Consider the following 18101-nt stretch of genomic DNA (forward strand, 5'->3'; position numbering starts at 1 on the left):
CATATCCATATCTTTGAAGTGTGCAGTGAACTCTGTTTTAGGGATGCACCGAATCCAGGATTCGGATTCGGCCGAATACTAGGCTTTTTGACGGGGTTCGGCCGAATCTTAGATTTTTTTCCCACCGAACCGAACTCCAGGCTTGCGCTACGCTGGTCGACGTTACGCAGCAGTTGATTACACAAATCGGGTGCTGACGTGGAGATAAGCGTTTTCTTTCGGTGAGCATTAGGGGCGGTTAACATTTCGCGAACGCACCTGGGAAAACGAACGTGTTGCACCGCATTTCATTATGCATAGGCTTATAGTAATTGTCAAAATAGTTTAAAACAGTTAAAATCAAATAAAATGAAAAATACACTGCTGTGGACGTTATTTACTTCATTCATGTGTTTTACTGTGTTAACGGAATAAGGGTGCGAGTAGGATTCGGTATTCGGCCGAACCCAAAAAATCTGGCTTCAGTACTCCTGCTGGCGCCCTTCATTTCATACACACTCCCGGCTGTCCTTGCATGCCAGTATGGTGCCCTAAACAGAATGGGTCACGTGACGTCCGGACCTCTATAGTAGAAGAAAAATACATTGAAATCAATGGCTGCCATTAACTGTGTGGTTACCATCATTTATCAAATTACATTTTTGTGTTCAACAAATAAATAAACTCATACATGTTTAAAACAACATAAGGGTGAGCCAATGATTTTGGGTGAATTATCCCTTTAATAAAATAAATTTTTATATTATATCATTCTTCATTTAAGGTTGCACTGAAGATATCCTTCAATTGATCTCATGGGTCATAGTAATATTTAATGTTTGGTGTCCTGCACACATTCATATTGCACATCTCTCATTTATCCATAAACCCCAAAGTAGCATTGCATTGTTGATGTCTCAGCAGTTGTGTACAGCCACAGAAATGTTATTTCACAGCTAATGAGATTGTAAAATAGGATCGATTGATGTAGTTGAAGTTGGCTGTATCATTGGTATCGATAAGATGGCAGAATCTCTGTGCCTGACCCATTTCTCCTCGATCTTGATGTTTCATGGATGTCTCCTATTGTTCTTTACTGTAATGTTTTCTGAGGTCTGACTATACTTTATTATGCATGTGAATCTCTGTAAATATCCTTTTTCTTGTGTGTTATTTTTTGTTTGTGCATGATAGTTTCAACCGGTACAATCTGCACAGATAGCGTCAGGGCTACAGAGGGGCGGCTGAAACCAATACATGTCTGCCAGCTCTCCGTTCCCCCCGGCACCCCTGACAAAAGCCATATTTGTCTGCACATATGTACTGAAGAATCTAAAGGTGCATACACTACTACTATTACTGTTATATAAGTCGAACCCCTTTTTCTCACTCAAATGTTGATCCATGCGTTATTAGTCTCAATGTGTGCCATTCTGATACAATGGCGACACCTAGCGGCTAAAGTTTGAATGGATGATTCGTTTACTGTTACTGTTGTCTGATACTGAATGTAACATTAGCTTGTAGCATTCAAATATATAAATGATATAGAGGGGCTGACAAACAAATATTTATTATGTGTTTGCATATTTTGATTGATCAACACAATGATGTGGTGAATGTGAAAAATATACATTTATTATATTTTGGGGTTGGAATGTTAACACATATTCTTATTTCCATTTATGTCAATATTTTATTTAAAAACAGTAACCTTTTTAATAAATAAGACAATGTTTCAAGATATATTTATGACATCAGATCAACTGTGGGATGTATTTACAATGGAGACTGGGGGTTGAAAATCAAAGTGATGGTGTTTGAGCTGTATATTATACTGTATTATATTTACCACGATTCACTTATTTATGATAGATCTATACACGTGCATGCAGAAAATTTAGCTATATAGACTGTAGTTGAGACTGAGCTTGTTGCAAGCTGCTCATAGACGATTTTATTATTCAAAATTATTCAAATATGTACAGGACACAAAAGCATAGAGTTTATGCAATAAAGATTTTTTATATAACATTTTGTCCTCTCTATTGATTCCCTGCAAAAATCATATCAATGTGCTAATAAACAGGATTTTATGATCTTCACCTCTAAGGGTTAAACACCACAGTAATGAGGCAGTAATGAATCGTGGTCATCGTGTATTATAATAACGGTGATAAAGTGTGGAGGTGTAGTCTATTTAAATGAACGTCAAAGCCATAAAGTGAATTGTTGAGTTATAAATCGGTTCAACTCCTTAATGATTTACAGCATAGTTGTGTTGAAAGAGATAAGAATGAATATCTGCCCTAATTCATGTGATTTAAACGCATAGTAAACAGCAGTCGAATATTTATCAAGCTTCAGACATGTGAAATGAGCTCATGGCTGGGAGTTGTCAGTCATTCAGAGTCTGAAGCTTCACAGCAGGAGTGTATGGCGCAGCGCTCACAAGGTTATTAGTATGCACACTTGATGTGCTTTTAAGTTGAAATGGCTTTTACATAGCTGAAGAAAACTGCTGGTTTTGACACTTTATCTTACTATTTATCAAATGCATTCATCTTCTATAAGAATGACATTGTTTGCAAGGAGGCTTATTTGAGGATCTTTTGTGCATAAATAGATATTTAGGACACTGAGCACCAGAACACAACGTTGGACTTTTTTTTACCATTGTATTCATATCAATCAAGACAGTACATTTAAAGAAACTGTAGTAACATCTGCAGTTCATGACTCATTAACAGTGTTCTTATGTAACAAATCCCTGTCCATCATTATTACATATTCCCTTCGCCTACAGACTGGCCATGTGTTGCTTCAGAGGTTCATTTCTACAATATGATCATTTAATAGCAGCTCAATATGGTTACCATAGTTACTGTTACATTGTTTCCTGCACACGTATCATAATGTTATCAATGCACATAATGCAGAAAGAAAATAAACGACCTTCTCTGACCAGACAGCTTATTTATATGTGCACTTAGTAATCTCTCTATTATTATTATGAACCATATGTTTAAACTATATGTAGAGTAATGTCACATACAGTAAGGTAAAAAAAGCTTTATTTTGTAAATAATGAAAACTTTTGCATGACGCTACATTCACTTTAGCCTGACAACTGTAAATAGCAGCCAAAGCAGTATTAATTTTAGGCAAAATCTGATATCCGACGTCTTATTCTGTCATCTTTTCTCCCTTTTTTCCCAAAACGCGATAAACGCCAGTCCTCCTTCTCTGCAGAATGCAATAAATTCGCTCAACCAATCACAGCGCACCATTCCACCGATTGTAAAAATAATGGAGGCGTATTGAATACACACGGAATCCTAGTTTTCCTCATCTACTTTGTACTGATGATTAACAAACAAACTAAATCAAAATAATTCTTTTGATGGCGTTGATAAACCTGTGGTGGTTTTTTGTGGTGGGGAAGAAACGTAAGCCATCAAAATCGAATAATTTACATGAGAGGCACTCAGGAAACGGAAAAATGCCGGCTGTTGAAGCATCAAGCTCCTGTCATGCTAACACATTGACTCCAGGGGATCTTATGAAAAACTTTCCATTATTTTACTCAAAGCCAATGAAAATCGAGCAGGACCAAAACATACATTACAGCTGATCGCTGTCAAAAAAGTTCAGCGAGAACATCCCAGGTATAACAGCAGCAATGACAAGTAATATGACAAACTAAGTGTTTTGATTAATGCCATTAATGTTTATTTTTAATCAGTGTATACAACTAGTTAACTAAATGAATATAACATGGTAAAGATGAATGCACATTTATATATTGATTCAATAGATTTATAGCATTTTGAAAAAAAAACTTGTTATGGATTTATTGCATTTTGCAGACAAAATAATCAGTTTTTATGATAAATCTTTGAAAATCAAGTTATGGATTTGAATTTTACATTTTATTATGACTTAGAGATGCTATATGTGAAAGTTTGTAACAGAAAATAGTGGTTTTCATCTTGTCACTTTCTTGGTATAGAAAACACATTTTTACCCAAATTAGTCAAAATGGATTTATTGCGTTTTGGAACCAAACTCTTCCATGTTTAATTACTAAGTGCATATAAAGTAAACTAAATTGATACCAAAAATAGTTGCAAATAGAATGGAATAAATAAAAATAATTTACAAGCATTTGATATGTTTGTCCCATGATAGTAACAAAATTCGTATATATACACTACATTTAAAAATACAGCGGTAGTTCTCAAGCTGGGGGGGGGGGGGGGTGCCATGTCGGGCCCCAGTTTTATGACATTTTATAAAATATTTTGACATGTGGGAGTCCAAACTGGATCCATTTTCAAGTTCCTAAATGTTTGATGAATGTCGAAAGTCCAAATTTTCAGCATGTTGAAGTCTTACTGAGGGCCACCGGCTCAAACGCCTTATTCGAGATCTACTGTATTCTTAATGTTCCACTTCTGGCCAGTGCAGGAGCGCAGGACCAAGTCAAAGCCGAAGTATAACGTTAAATTAAATTTAACTGGCACTACCTCGAGACACCGTCCTGTGGCTCGGTTGATTAATGACCCATTCTTCAGGGCAGAAATAAAAACACGTTATAGACCAAAGGGTAAACAGACCTTTTAAACTGTGTACTACTGTATATAAAAAACCTACAGTACTTCACCTGTACAAAGTTCCAAGTTTTCTGGCTTACGCTGGAGACCGTTTCGCAGTTGAGGAGCTGAGGGTGGCTATTCATTGTATCATCCACCATACAGCGAGTCTCTTCAATACTGCTTCCCAGAGCACCCAGGTAAAGATATCCCTCCTTAGTGTAGCGGCTCAGCTATAAAACAGGCCATAGAGGGGATAATGTGAATATATTTGACTTGGGAACCAAGTAATATGGCAGTAGTTATGGTTATTTCCATATTTCCATTCCTAGCTTTCTCAAACTTCAACACCTGGATCAAAGCTAGATTGTGTAATCGCTTACTGCAAATGTAGACATTACTACAGTATGTTTTTGCATACATTTCTTCTTTTATGTTTTCAGCATTGTCCCAGATGAAGAGACCAGACTTAACTTATATGAAAGTAATGCACATAAAAGTGCCCTTCCTAGCTAAACAAATGCAGGTCAATAATAGTCAACTGATTATGCAAGAGAGGCTTGCTGGTTAATTTAGGGTGTTTTCACATATACACTGTTTAGGTCGGCCCAAATGACGTGTCGCTCCGAGTACGGTGCGTTTGGGTCAGTGTGAACACAACAGCCGCACTCGGGTGCTCACTAAACGGCCGCTCCGAGACCGCTCTAAACAGGTGGTCTCGGAGCGGCTGTTGCCGAACTCTGGGGCGACCCACCTGTAGTGTGAACACTGCTGGACCTCGGGCCGAACCAAATACAGGAAGTTCTCCACATGTTTGAGCCACTGGGCTTTCGTTGTGACGTGAGCCGGGTGTTATATTGTGGGTTAACAACAAACAAGCCAATCCTGGTCCGTTGCAGAGATTCGCTGTCTCCTTTACGTTTGAGCTGATGATTTTATAAATGCATAGTTGTCCTCCACACACAAATAGTGACATTACGGGCTTTTAGCAAACGGCTCCGTGAGAAAGGCTTTAATAGAACAGCTACGCAATTTCGCGTTAAAGCAAAGAAACTTCGCAAAGACGTGCATCGTTTATCTCCACATCTTGATAACTGCGCTCTCTCTGTCAAGCTGGTTGTCGTGGAAACGTGGGGGTGGTCATGAGACGGTAAGAGCTGTCAGAGACCAATGACATCGCTGATCGTTGTCACATGGTGTACGGTGCGGCATTTCGAGTAAAGTAAAAAATATATATATGTGAACACGGACCGCACTAACTGAAAATGATACAGTGTATTTTGGTGCGCTCCGAGGCCGCACCACGGTGCGCACCAACATATGTGAAAACAACCTTAGTTAAATAGTCCAAGGTGACACCAGCACACCAATATCTAAAACTGAAAAGAATTGCTGCTTTATCTCCACCAAGTGTACTCACGTAATGAACTTCATTCATAGCACAACTTCTGATTTCATCAAACACACTTTATTGATACATGAAGTCAAAATTCCAAACTGCAAATATTGAGGTTTTCTTATTTCACATTTACCCTATGATGAACAAACAAACAAAACTGTCTGACGAAAATGTTCCCTGTACTGTAATGTAACCTATTTTCTGTCTGGAGACTGAGCTGAGGTTTAGAGGAGGTCAGGTCTTTGGAGATGTGCAGCTGAGAGTTGTGTGGCTTTACCTAAGACGTCAAGCTTACCTGAGGCGTCCAGCCGTGGCAGGGGTATAATATTGCTGAATTGTTTTCCTTTGTGCCCTGGTCCACACACAGATGGGTCACATTGGCATTGCGTAACTAGCACAAATTAAAAAGGTGATAAGCAAGTTGTATTTGTTTCAGAAGTAACTGGATTCTGATGAGAAGAATTAGTTCACCTAAAACTGAAAATAAGTCTTAATCAAAATTGTCATAATTAAGTCAACTTCCTGTTGTTCCAAGGACACAACATATCCTCCAACTCAGTGGTGTGCACAGGTGAGGGAATGGGGTGGGGGTTTCAAGCCCCTGCCCCTTTTGTCTCAAAATGTAATGTGCCTCTCTCCAGTAATAGTAAATAATTATTATTATTATTCCTATAAATATTATAATAAACATAACAATACTATGCAGTAGTTAGCCGCGAGTCTTCAAAATAACTACACGAGCGCCACAAGTAGCAGGTAAGCTAATACGGAAAATATACGCTTATCCTACATGCTGCTACTGTAAAGTAATTAGTAAAACTCGATTTCTGCTGAATTCTGAAAATGTTGTTCAATTTGTTTTCATCCAAGGCCATTGTACATCCTTTCTCATGTTATTAGGTCGGATAACTTTGTGCAAAACTTCTTGGTAATAAAAGATTGTGGGTAGCATAGCGAGTGCAGCCTGATTCTTGTTGTTTACTTATTTAATGTAAAAGATTGTGCTTAACAAAAAATACATCATTAGAAAGGTCTAAGGCTCAAGCATTTGTATTTGACCTTTGTTTTATTTAGGAACAGTTATAGTGACAGTAGTGTCTTAATTTGTGTCCCAAGTTAATGTCACAAGAAATTGTCCATACCTGTAAAAATGAAATATGACCCTCAGTCGCTGTCAATAAGAAAAATCTCATGCATGGTCATCATGAAAGCAATTCACAAAACAACATCCCTTAGGGATTTTGGTTCAAAGGAGTGCATGTTTTAAAAAATACTGATTGATTTCATATGTTTATTTCTAATTTCTAAAGAAAGGATTAATATTAATTCCATTTTTTCTAAACACGGTGATATGAGCCACTGGTTCCTAAACTGACATTTACACTAGTCTGTTTATTCATACGTGAAGTCTAAGTGCGCCCTCGTTCACCCTCCGCAGAAACTGTTCAGACATATGAAAAAAAAAACGTTTAGGCTCGTTTCCAATAGTATCCAACCATAGACATATATGTAGATGCCTCATAGACTGGCGCTTCCTATTGGAGCTGACATATCAGCGTTGCCGCCATCTTGAATGGGTCCCCAATGCGCCCCCTGCATTTATTTCTACTAAAAAAGGTGTATCCTCAACTAAAACAATCATAATGGAGCCTCTGACAGAAGGGGAGAGTTTTCCGCCTGCAAATATTTTCATAGCAAAGTGTCTCCTTCCTGTAAAGCAAGGTATGGTCCATGTCCCTATAGTTAATTTAGGATAAAAGGATCAGTGGCTGAGGCCGAAGACTTTCTACCACAATTACATGTTGTTAATTTGCCTCCCCCTCTTGATGTTAATCGGCCGGTAAATATTGGTCAGTCGAAGTTTGCAGTTTGTAATCAAGCCATATGAATGTTAGATCTTCCCCCTGACAGCAGTAAAGCTCCCTGGCTTGCGTTAACTGCTGCACAATCATAACAGGTCCAGAGTCTTTTAACTCGCTTTAGTTCAGTGTTTAGTAAGGACGAGGGAGATTTAGGATGCACTGATTTAATTTAACATGAAAGACCTGTTTTAGACTACGCTGCCATTCGAGAGCATTATAGGCAGCTGCCTCCATCTCAATATGAGCAAGTTAAAGCACATAATAATGAAGAAAAAGGAGTAATTCGTCCCAGTTGCAGTCCATATGCTCCACATGGCAATCTGTGTAGAATAGAGGCAGCTTAACACCAAGACACAAAAGTATGCTTATCCATTGCCATGGATTGAAGAATCTTTGGATGCTTTAAATGGTGCTCAGTGGTTCACAACCCTTGATTTAGCAAGTGGATAAAATCAGGTTCCTGTTGCTGAGAAGGATAAAGAGAAGACTGCTTTCTGTACACCTTTTGGGCTTTACAAGTACATTCGGTTCCCCTATGGGCTTTGTAACGCGCCTAGTACTTTTCAACAACTGATGGAGAGAATTTTCGGCGACCAGTGTTTCAAGTCTCTCTTGTTGTATTTAGACAATGTTATAATTTATTCCAGTTCTTTTGAGCAACATCTTCAACAATTAGAGATGGTACTTCTATGATTGTCTTCAACAATACAATTTGAAATTGAAATTGAAGAAATGTCATTGTGAAATATTTAGGCCATGTAATTTATTCCCAAGGAGTATCTACTATACAGATCCAGATAAGATTAATACAGTGGTTAAATGGCGACGTCTGACTTATGTATCCAAGCTGCGTTTTTTCCTGGGTTTTGCTTCCTACTATCCTAGGTTTGTGGGAGGCTTTGCTAAACATGCTGCTCCTCTACATAAACTGGTATGAGATCTCCAAGGAAAGGGGAGGAAGTGAAGTTGTACTACTAACATATTGTTGGAAACTAAGTGGACACATCACTTCAGAGGATGCATTTCAGACGCTAAAGCAGAAATTAGTGCAGGCCCCTGTATTTGGATATGTTGACTTTTCTTAGCCATTTGTATTGGAAATTGATGCTAGTCAAGTGGGACTTAGGTCAGTTCTATCTTAAGAACAAGATGGCCAGCGGCAACCCATTGCTTATGCCAGTAGGGGCTTGCACCCCTCAGAGAGGAACATATAGAACTATAGTTCCATGGAGCTCAAATTACATATTTGTAGGTACATATTTTGTTAGTATGTATTTTCCCTATGATTAATCTCATGACTTTTTGCGCTACTTACTTAATGCTCTATCAGTTGGGCTACAGCAACACTATTCACTTTCATTTTATGGTAAATTCATATTTTTATTTGCTAATAGAAGTTCATAATGGGATGACATGAGGGTGGATAAACACTGACAGCATTTTAATTTTGTGTAAACTAGCCCTTGTTCATTTACTTTAATCAGATAATGTTGTTCCAAAAAAACTTTCTGATCCACTTACTTCTCCATAAAACAGAGTGTCGTTGTATATCTTCATCTGTGGATAGATATTGTTGAGGTACCAGTTAAAGCTTTTACACTGAAGTCTTTCTCTGAGCGCTACTCTCTGGGAAATGTCTCCGTAATTAATGCCATGATTCTGCAAGAATGAAGAAAGTTGGTGTACTGTATGTTTGAAAATGACTAGAATGGATATATTGTTACAATATTGCAACTACTGTTGCTCTTCAATGCCTTCATTGGGAGATTCCATGCTATATAGACACTAGATTTATGTTGGTCCATCCAGACTTCAGCAACACGAAGGGCGTTTCGCCTGGCATGTAAAGAGATATTACTGTCGTAAGGCTTATTTGATCTAGCCATGTGGGCCACTCTGGAACAGGGTAAAACCTCCATGCTGCCCCCACATGTCCAGACCTAGGATTTAAAAACACACCAAAAAACTTCAGTCTTGATATAATTAATACTTTTGTGAAGTAAGACTGAGTTTCCAGATGCTCAGATATGAGCGCTCTACTTTAGTTGAGATATACAGGCAACACACTAACCCTGATTCCCAGCTCTATATTTTCACCTCCATACACATCCATGCCTTCGTCCAACAGTCCCACTTCCTCAAAGTATTCCCGGTTTACCACAAATGAACAGCCTATCATTGCGGGCGTCCTGAAAAACAGCTTTTCACACTTGGCATATGCAATGCTATTTAACTGAGACATTAAATATTTCCATATGTTATAAGTAGGGATGGGTACCGAAACCCAGTATTAAACTGGCCCTGGGGCTAAATTATGAAAGACCGTAGTATCAGTAAGATCTGACGCTATCGGTTCTGCTTTCGGTCCTGGAGAAAAAAATAAAAATAAATGTACTATGTATTCTTGCTTAATAATGTTTTCGTGCACATTTTATCTCACCAAACATTTCTAATTTGCGATATTATTATGATGTTTGTTTGTGAGATCTGCGAGATCTCTCATGCATGCCGCGGAGGCTGTCTGTCACACGCACGCACACAACAACGAGCGCGGCGCACGCATAACAGCATGAAACTCCCGCTTAATACAAAGAGTGACGATGGCGGATAGAGCAAAACGTTCAAAAGTGCGGTTATACTTTACTAAAGTGGATGCAGACAACGCTCTTTGTCATATAGGTAAGTGCAACAAGATGTTTGCATGTAAGGGCGGAAGCACAAGCAATCTGATAAAGCATCTTTCAAAAGTACATTACGTGCAGACAGAAACTGTGTCCCAATTCAAGGGTTGCGACTTTCTAAGAATGCAACCTTACAAGGCGAGCAGCTTTCACGCTGGTGCCTTAACAAATATATGTATATTATTTAGAAATGATATCCAGAAATTAATTTGTAATAATGGAATGCAGACACATAATTAACTTAATTATGTGAACACAGATTCATGATCAAATGTTAACATTGGCCAAAGTACCGACAAGAATACCGTTAAAGTACCAGACCGTTAAGTAGTATTGGTAAGAGTAGTAATACCGTTAAAACCTTAACGATACCCATCTCTAGTTATAAGTCCAAAATGTGTAAATATTCAACTGTGTCTGCTAAATGCCTAAATGTAAACTGATTAAAAAGATGAATAAATGTTGTAAAACTATATTGCTCATGGTAAGTTCATTGTTAGCTTATGTTAAAGGAAAGTAACGTTAGCTACAGCAGCTAAACCTCTACACACAGCATACAATATAAACAACCGTGTATACATGTTCACTCACTTCGTTCTTGTTGTTTGGGGAGAAAAGATTCAAACTCTAGCCGTTTCTCAATGTCAAGGATACTTCCTTGGCAGGACTAGTCCTTAAAAGTCACTTCCTTCAGAGGCTTGGCGAGGCTCCTTTTAAGCATTCGGAGAACACGTTAAATGGAACAGGCTAGCAAGTGCACGTCATTACGTCATTGCGTGATTGAAAGGTGTGCTTTCGGTGCTGCGCGCATAGGATTGAGGGTGATTTCAGCGCGTGAAGAGCGCGAAGGATACAAATTTGCATCCTTTCCTGTATATGGGATATTTCTCAAACGAAGGACTCAGTCCTTGGCTGAAATTTCGAGGATCCTCGACATTGGAACAGTCCTTCGACGGACGTCGATGACGTAGCATCCTCGAAATTCTAGCTTCCGAGGATCCTTCCTTGACATTGAGAAACGGCTTCTGTCTATACAGATCTCTGTCTCACTCTATTTGCAAGAAAAATAAAGAAAAATACCTGATGGGTGCACATGGGTCCCCTTCATTCCACCACTGTTTGTGTGGACTAATATACATACACCAGAGCTCCCAGTTATAGCCATGGGCGCGGTTCTCATAGTGTTCCAGCTTAAATGTGTCATAATTGATGTTATCTATAGATGGCAGAATGATCCTCTTACTGTTCTCCTTGATTCTAGACAGAGCTGGTTCAGCCCTGTAGTTGTAAAGGTTAGATCATTATAAACAAACTGAGTTTCACATTTTTATCTATAGTGACTTTAAGTGCATGCAAAGTATATGGGAGAGCAGGGCATAACCTAACGCTTTTTGGCTTTGGCTCATTCAAAAATATTTAAGTTCAAATAATATTTCTTACACAATCAACATGCACATTACATCTTAAATGTGTAAAACTTAAAAACACATGAAAACTTAAAGTTTGTTTGTACCGTTATCGTACAATTACACCGAAAGTGACAGTGATCATTGTATACCTGAGGCTTTATTGTAACCAGTGTCAGAGGTAACGAGTTACAAAGTAACGGATTACAGTAACTATATTACTTTTTTGGGTAACGAAGTAAAGTAGCGCATCCATAGAGATTGATTTGACGTAGCTGCTGGTGCAAAGGGGAGCGGGAAATGGAGAACGGAGGGTTTCAGGCCACTGTAGTGGTATTCACATTACTTTCAGTTTATTGCTCAAAAGGACAAAAATATTTGTGTTAAATGCACACTATGCCCACACGATAAGTCTCTTTCAACTGTTGCCAACATGATGAGCAACCTGTCTGAGCATTTGTAAGCCCAGCATGGCAATACAACACTTGTGGCGAAAGATCCTGCTCACCGGTCATTTAAAGGAGTCACTCGCCTAAACCATGCTAAGCTTTTCTCAAGTCTTGGAGTGCAGCAGGTAACACAAAACGAAATGAACAGGCTACTGTAGTTGCAGGGTTCATTGTAGAAGACATGTTTCCCCTCTCGACCATTGAATCGACCAGGTTTAGATAAAATACCTGCGACTCGCAAGCAACGTCCGACAGGAAAACGTTTTCACATTACTTGGATAAGTGTTATTCTATTCCGACATGGAATCAAAGCTTAAAAGAATGTTTGGTCCGCCAACAACAAAAGTTATTTAGGAATGACGGTGCACGATAGACAGCATTAGTTTTAAACACGAGAAGGCTGCTCTTGCCTGCAAGAGAATGAGAGATAGACACACTTACAATGCCAGAGCTAGTGAAATAGGACAGGTTCATTCATCCTTTAGACTATCACATAAAGTAACAGCATGAGTCACTGATAATTGATTTTAAAGTGGCTGCACCATTTTAATGACCCCACCATATTTAGTTATCCTGTTGTTTCTGGATTTTACGGTGAGGCATATTTCTTTGTGCAGATGGGGATATTGTTATTACAGTATATGGTTCAACAATAAACTCTATGCAGAAAGGTTAAGTGATGATAGGGCTATGATGTTTGTCCATGTATCTATGTGGTAAATTAAGAAAAAGGAAAGTAAGGTAATAAGTAGTGAAGTTACTTTTCAAATGCAGTAACTAGTAAAGTAATCTCATTACAATTTATAGAAGTAACTAGTAACTAATTACTAGTAACTACCCCAACACTGATTGTAACACTGTGTCAATCCCAGCTATCAGTTACTAGAAGTTGCTGACATTTTTTTAAATGGTGTTATGTTTTGGGTAACACGAGTAAAATAATGCAAGGTTGGATTTGGTGACTTACACAGCGCACTCTGAAAGCACAGATTGCTCGGCCATGTAAAAATATGTAAAGTAGCTTTGTTACAATTAACCCCACGTTAGTTTTTGCCCCGCTCACCCCTTTTTATCAATCTGGTTCGAAAATGTACTCATTCTCCTCACATTAGACAATTGCATGAAGATACAAACTAAAAAGACTTCTTGATTATAAACAGAGTTGAGAGTAGGAGCACCTATGCCCCTTTCACGGGCAGCATTAAATAAAGTGTAAACTGATCCAAAACGGTCTGCAGAACCAATCATAAAAAGCTAAGTACAATGTTCTCACCATAAAGGTGTGAATTCAACATGGGCATCAAAGATCCCGATCACCTCCCCAGTGGCCACTTTCCAGCCTTCGAGGCGAGCACGGATGAGCCCTTCTCTCTTCTGGTTGCGCACTATTTTGATAAGACCCGGGTAGCGCTTGTTGACGTACTCCTCTAGCGGTCCTTTCAGCTGTTCTGCAAATACACAAATACAACCACAATCAACAAAACTTGTTTCATGGTGCACAGTCGCTCTGTCGCAGTGTTTAAACCACAACGGAGGGAGGGCATCTCCGATGCCAAAACTTATCCATTCCTTTCTTGAAAAGTGCTCGCTTTCCCCAAGTTAAACAATGTCATCAGCTTGCTAAGAAACAACTGGTGATTCACTGACATTAGGACAGAAATAGGTGTGTTAGCTCTTAGCTGCCCCCTCATTTTAGCAAGTCTCTTCCTCTTTACGCTGATGGGTAGCTTGGCATGCCCCACATACTGTACTCATGCCAACAATGTGATTGCAACTGTCTTTCTAACAAAGCTTGATGACATATTCTAATATAACCAACAGCATGGCCATGAATGACATAAGCAAGGGGTGCACCAGGTTATATTTTTGACACCCATGGTCCAGCCCTGTAAGGTTTCTTTGACTTTTTCCCTCTTTTTCATTTCCTGCATTTTACAGTCCACCAGTGAAATCGTAAGCTTATGTTGGTTAATAAAAACATATTCAATTGAATATTTCTCACCGTCGTCACTGTTGTCATCCACCAAGATGATTTCCTTTAAGAGATGGACTGGAGTGTGATTGACCGCAGAATGGACAGAACGCAGTATGACAGACAACGCCTCATTTACAAAAATGAAGATGATGGAGATCTGCGGTAAGTCATGAGGATAAACGATGTCTCTGCATCTACAAAAACACAGATACAGTACATGGATACACAGAATAGCTTTTCATTATTAGTGAAATGAATCAACAGACTCCTGTAAGAGTGGTGTAGTAAAGGTATGACACCGTTCTTTTCGTAACAGATGAGAGGTCATTTCTTGCTATCTTGCACATTTTAAGTGTATCAATTACAAAGCTTAGACATAACACTTATTTATATTACCTTTCAAGTTGAATTTAGTAACAGTAAATGTCACTTTCCTCTCCTACACTAAATATACCGTTTGTTCAGATTATAAGAAGACTATCAGAAGAAGCAAAACAATATATATGTTTCTTACTTTCTGGGCCGAAAGTCTGGTATAGTCCTATCCAGAGAGATTTTGTCACTTAGAAATGCATTGTAGCCATATTTCTCCTTTAATGTTTTGGCCGTCTCTTCTTCTGTTGGCAAAAGTGTTGCTGCCACTCCTCTTCTACCTCGACCTCCAAAACCCTCGATAAGCCCAAGAGACCTGGACAAACCTGTTGAACCTACTAATAACTAAACTGTAGTAAATTTTAGTAGCCTATAATTTAGTAAGCCTATTATTTGTTCTGTAGTATAGTAGAATTACTATAGTACAATATAGTATTCAGTATTATTGACTATAGCAAATTGATAAACTATAGCCTAGTGAATACTGTAGTATAGGCCAGGTGTTTTCAAACAGTGTGATGCAATAGTATCTAGGAATTTTAACAATTGTTTACTAAAGTAAATACTATACTATACAACATTATTATTTTTGTGGGTTGGGCTACAGCAACAGTACAGTAAGATTAGTCATCACTGAAATACTTAAACATGAAAATACTTTTGAATATAAAATACTTCAATGGATGGTTACCGTTGAGTTGCCTGTACACTACATCTTCCAGTGATCCCAGTCTCTTTAAGAGGACATCATGAGAGATGCCGGTCCTCTGAGCAGATCTGATGACCGACAGCATTCTCGTATCGGCTGCTGGTTGGTGAGCTTTGGTTACGTGCAAATTGAACCAGCCCAAAAAAGAGATGAACCCGACCATCGTAAACACATTTAACACCAGCAGGATTTTCCATCTTCTCATCACATAACATATTTTGATGTCCTGAATCCGGTGAATCGCATCTTCACAGACACACAGATTTAACTCATATTGCACATGGAAACCGACATGCAGCGTATTTGGGTATTTAAGCCGCAAGCCAATCAAATCCCAACGCTTTGGCAGCACAGTACGTTTTACGAGACTATGCTTCTGAATTTTAAACTGATAGACTAGTGTAGATAAAAAAAAAAAAATATCAGAAAATCCCATCAAATGAGCACAATTAAACTATTACACAAAACACATGAATACAGTCCTTTGGCGATAAACAGATATTTGGTTATAGATATGGTATAGTGTATTCAACACTTACCATTTCGGATTATTGAAATGCATTTCGCATTTTAACATTGTTAAAGCTTCATGAAACACTAACCAACACTTTTTTAGATGTTAACAAAGTTAGTTGTGATGCACATCATGGAAGACAGTGTCCGACTGCGTCCGAATTCCGACTGCGCCAAGGAGAGGGTGGACAGTTTTACTAATCATTTGTTTGTTTACTTTCCACAAGGCAGTAAATGTTTTTAATTATTTTGTTATTAAAAGAACACAACTTTACACTAAACTAAAAAAGGAGGGTTGCTGCTATTTTTTTTATTTTACAAAATCTGCAAAGTTATTGACAAAATGCAAAAATACAGCAACTCAAATTGTTACAGAAAAAGTCTTAACTTAACTTAAATGTGTTATTTTTGCCTTATATAATGTAATTAGTTTTTTGGCTAATTAGCTGTAAAGCTGAGGTACTGGTACGGTATATTCATTTGATCTTCACTCACCTCCACACAAGTCAAGAAAAACACAGCTGGAATACGATCTGTGTGAGTGAGGAGCTCCTGCCTACCTGTCTGTCTGTGTGTGACGTGTGCTGCACTTGTGCACATAGATGCAGAGAGAAGGAGGGCGTCTGAATGCGATAAACGTTCCAACCACATTGGAGGCATACTAACACAACAATATTTGTGTAACTCTATGCTGATTTGTATTGGCCGCCTCCAGTTTTCCTTTTGTTTTGCATTCAGGCCAGCTAGCCCCGTGAAGTAATCTTGACGTTGGCACTAAAAGGATCTATAGGACACCCAATAATACAAATATTTACTCACCTCCCAAGGTTGAACATTATTAAACACCTGTAAAAATCATTTAGTGGGACAATGTGTTATAGCTGATATTTACTTCAGCTATGAGGGTTGAAAGAGTGTTCTCACACATGCCACATAAAGCTTCCCACACTTGAAGATTTTAAGTCCCATTTTGAACCAACAGGACCCAGCCATCCTGGGAGGGGGGATATGTGTGACCAGATTCAAGGATATGGGTTTCACATGGTAATCTAGATAAAATAATCTATGTAAGTTATTTATTATCAGACCAGCGGTTGTCAGGTTGTTCACCCGAATGGGACATTTTAAAACTGCTAAGCGGATAAACGCTTAACAAAGCTTAACGCATTATAACAGTATTAGAAGACCAAATTCAGTATAAACCTTCTTAGTGATTTATACTATGTATATGTAACCAAAATAACTTCTAAATACATTTTCCCTGTGAGACTTTTATTTTGACGTGGTGATCTGTTATGAGTGCCCATGGAAAGAATAGAGGGAGGCTGCAGATTCAGGCAGCTATATACGGCCCAGGCAGTTTTATGCCCCTGTTGTTCCTGATGCGTCCAGTAGGTTGTACAGTGAGTTCGCATCATCAGATCAGACTTACTGTAGCAAAGCAAGTTTTGGATCTACATGATATAAGATAAACATATTATGTAGATATTCACTGTTGATTATACAAAGCCAGTTAACAATTTAACTGCAATTGAGTGTTTAAGTGAATTGAATATAGCTAGGGTACAGTGGATCATAATGTGTGTTATACATTTTTAATTCACTAAAACACTCAATTCCATTACATGTCGCCATAACATTCAGATTTAAAGATATAACTGTTTGAATTTTATGTTGCTAGGGTGCTCAAAAGTGGTTGCAAGGGGCATGGCTTAATACCTCTGTAATGGATCCTGAGAGACTGATTGGATGCCTGAGGAAAATGAGCCCACCCTCATGTCTCTATGACAATGTGCTGCAAAGATATCCATCCGGGCATTTTTTAAATGCAGTCTAATGGATAGGTTGCTAGGATGCCCAAACGGTAACTAGGGGCATGGTTTTATAGTTCTGGGAGGATCCTGAGAGACTGATGTGATTGTGAGTAAAATGCCTCTTACACCCCAGGGGTACAATGTACACCCCAATGTGATGTGTGTTCTTACAGAGCCTACCACTCTCTTCAAAGTTGTAACCCATATCTACAAAATCCTCAAGCAGAGCTATGACCCGTCAAAGGTCAGCGCAATGTTAAGTCAATGGGTGTGTCTGAAACCGCATACTGTAACAGTACGCACTAAATGAGATGAAACAGTACTGACGGTTAGACAGTAGGTACTGT

General features: G+C 38.6%; 1 pseudogene; it reads right to left on the minus strand.

Annotated features, from left to right (window-relative positions):
* Positions 1 to 2638: 2638 nt before the first annotated feature.
* LOC135771251 (polypeptide N-acetylgalactosaminyltransferase 17-like) lies at positions 2639 to 15673 on the minus strand (annotated as a pseudogene).
* Between the last annotated feature and the right edge of the window lie 2428 nt (positions 15674 to 18101).

This window comes from Paramisgurnus dabryanus, chromosome 8, assembly GCF_030506205.2.
Source record: "Paramisgurnus dabryanus chromosome 8, PD_genome_1.1, whole genome shotgun sequence".
In the NCBI taxonomy this organism is placed as follows: Eukaryota; Metazoa; Chordata; class Actinopteri; order Cypriniformes; family Cobitidae; genus Paramisgurnus; species Paramisgurnus dabryanus.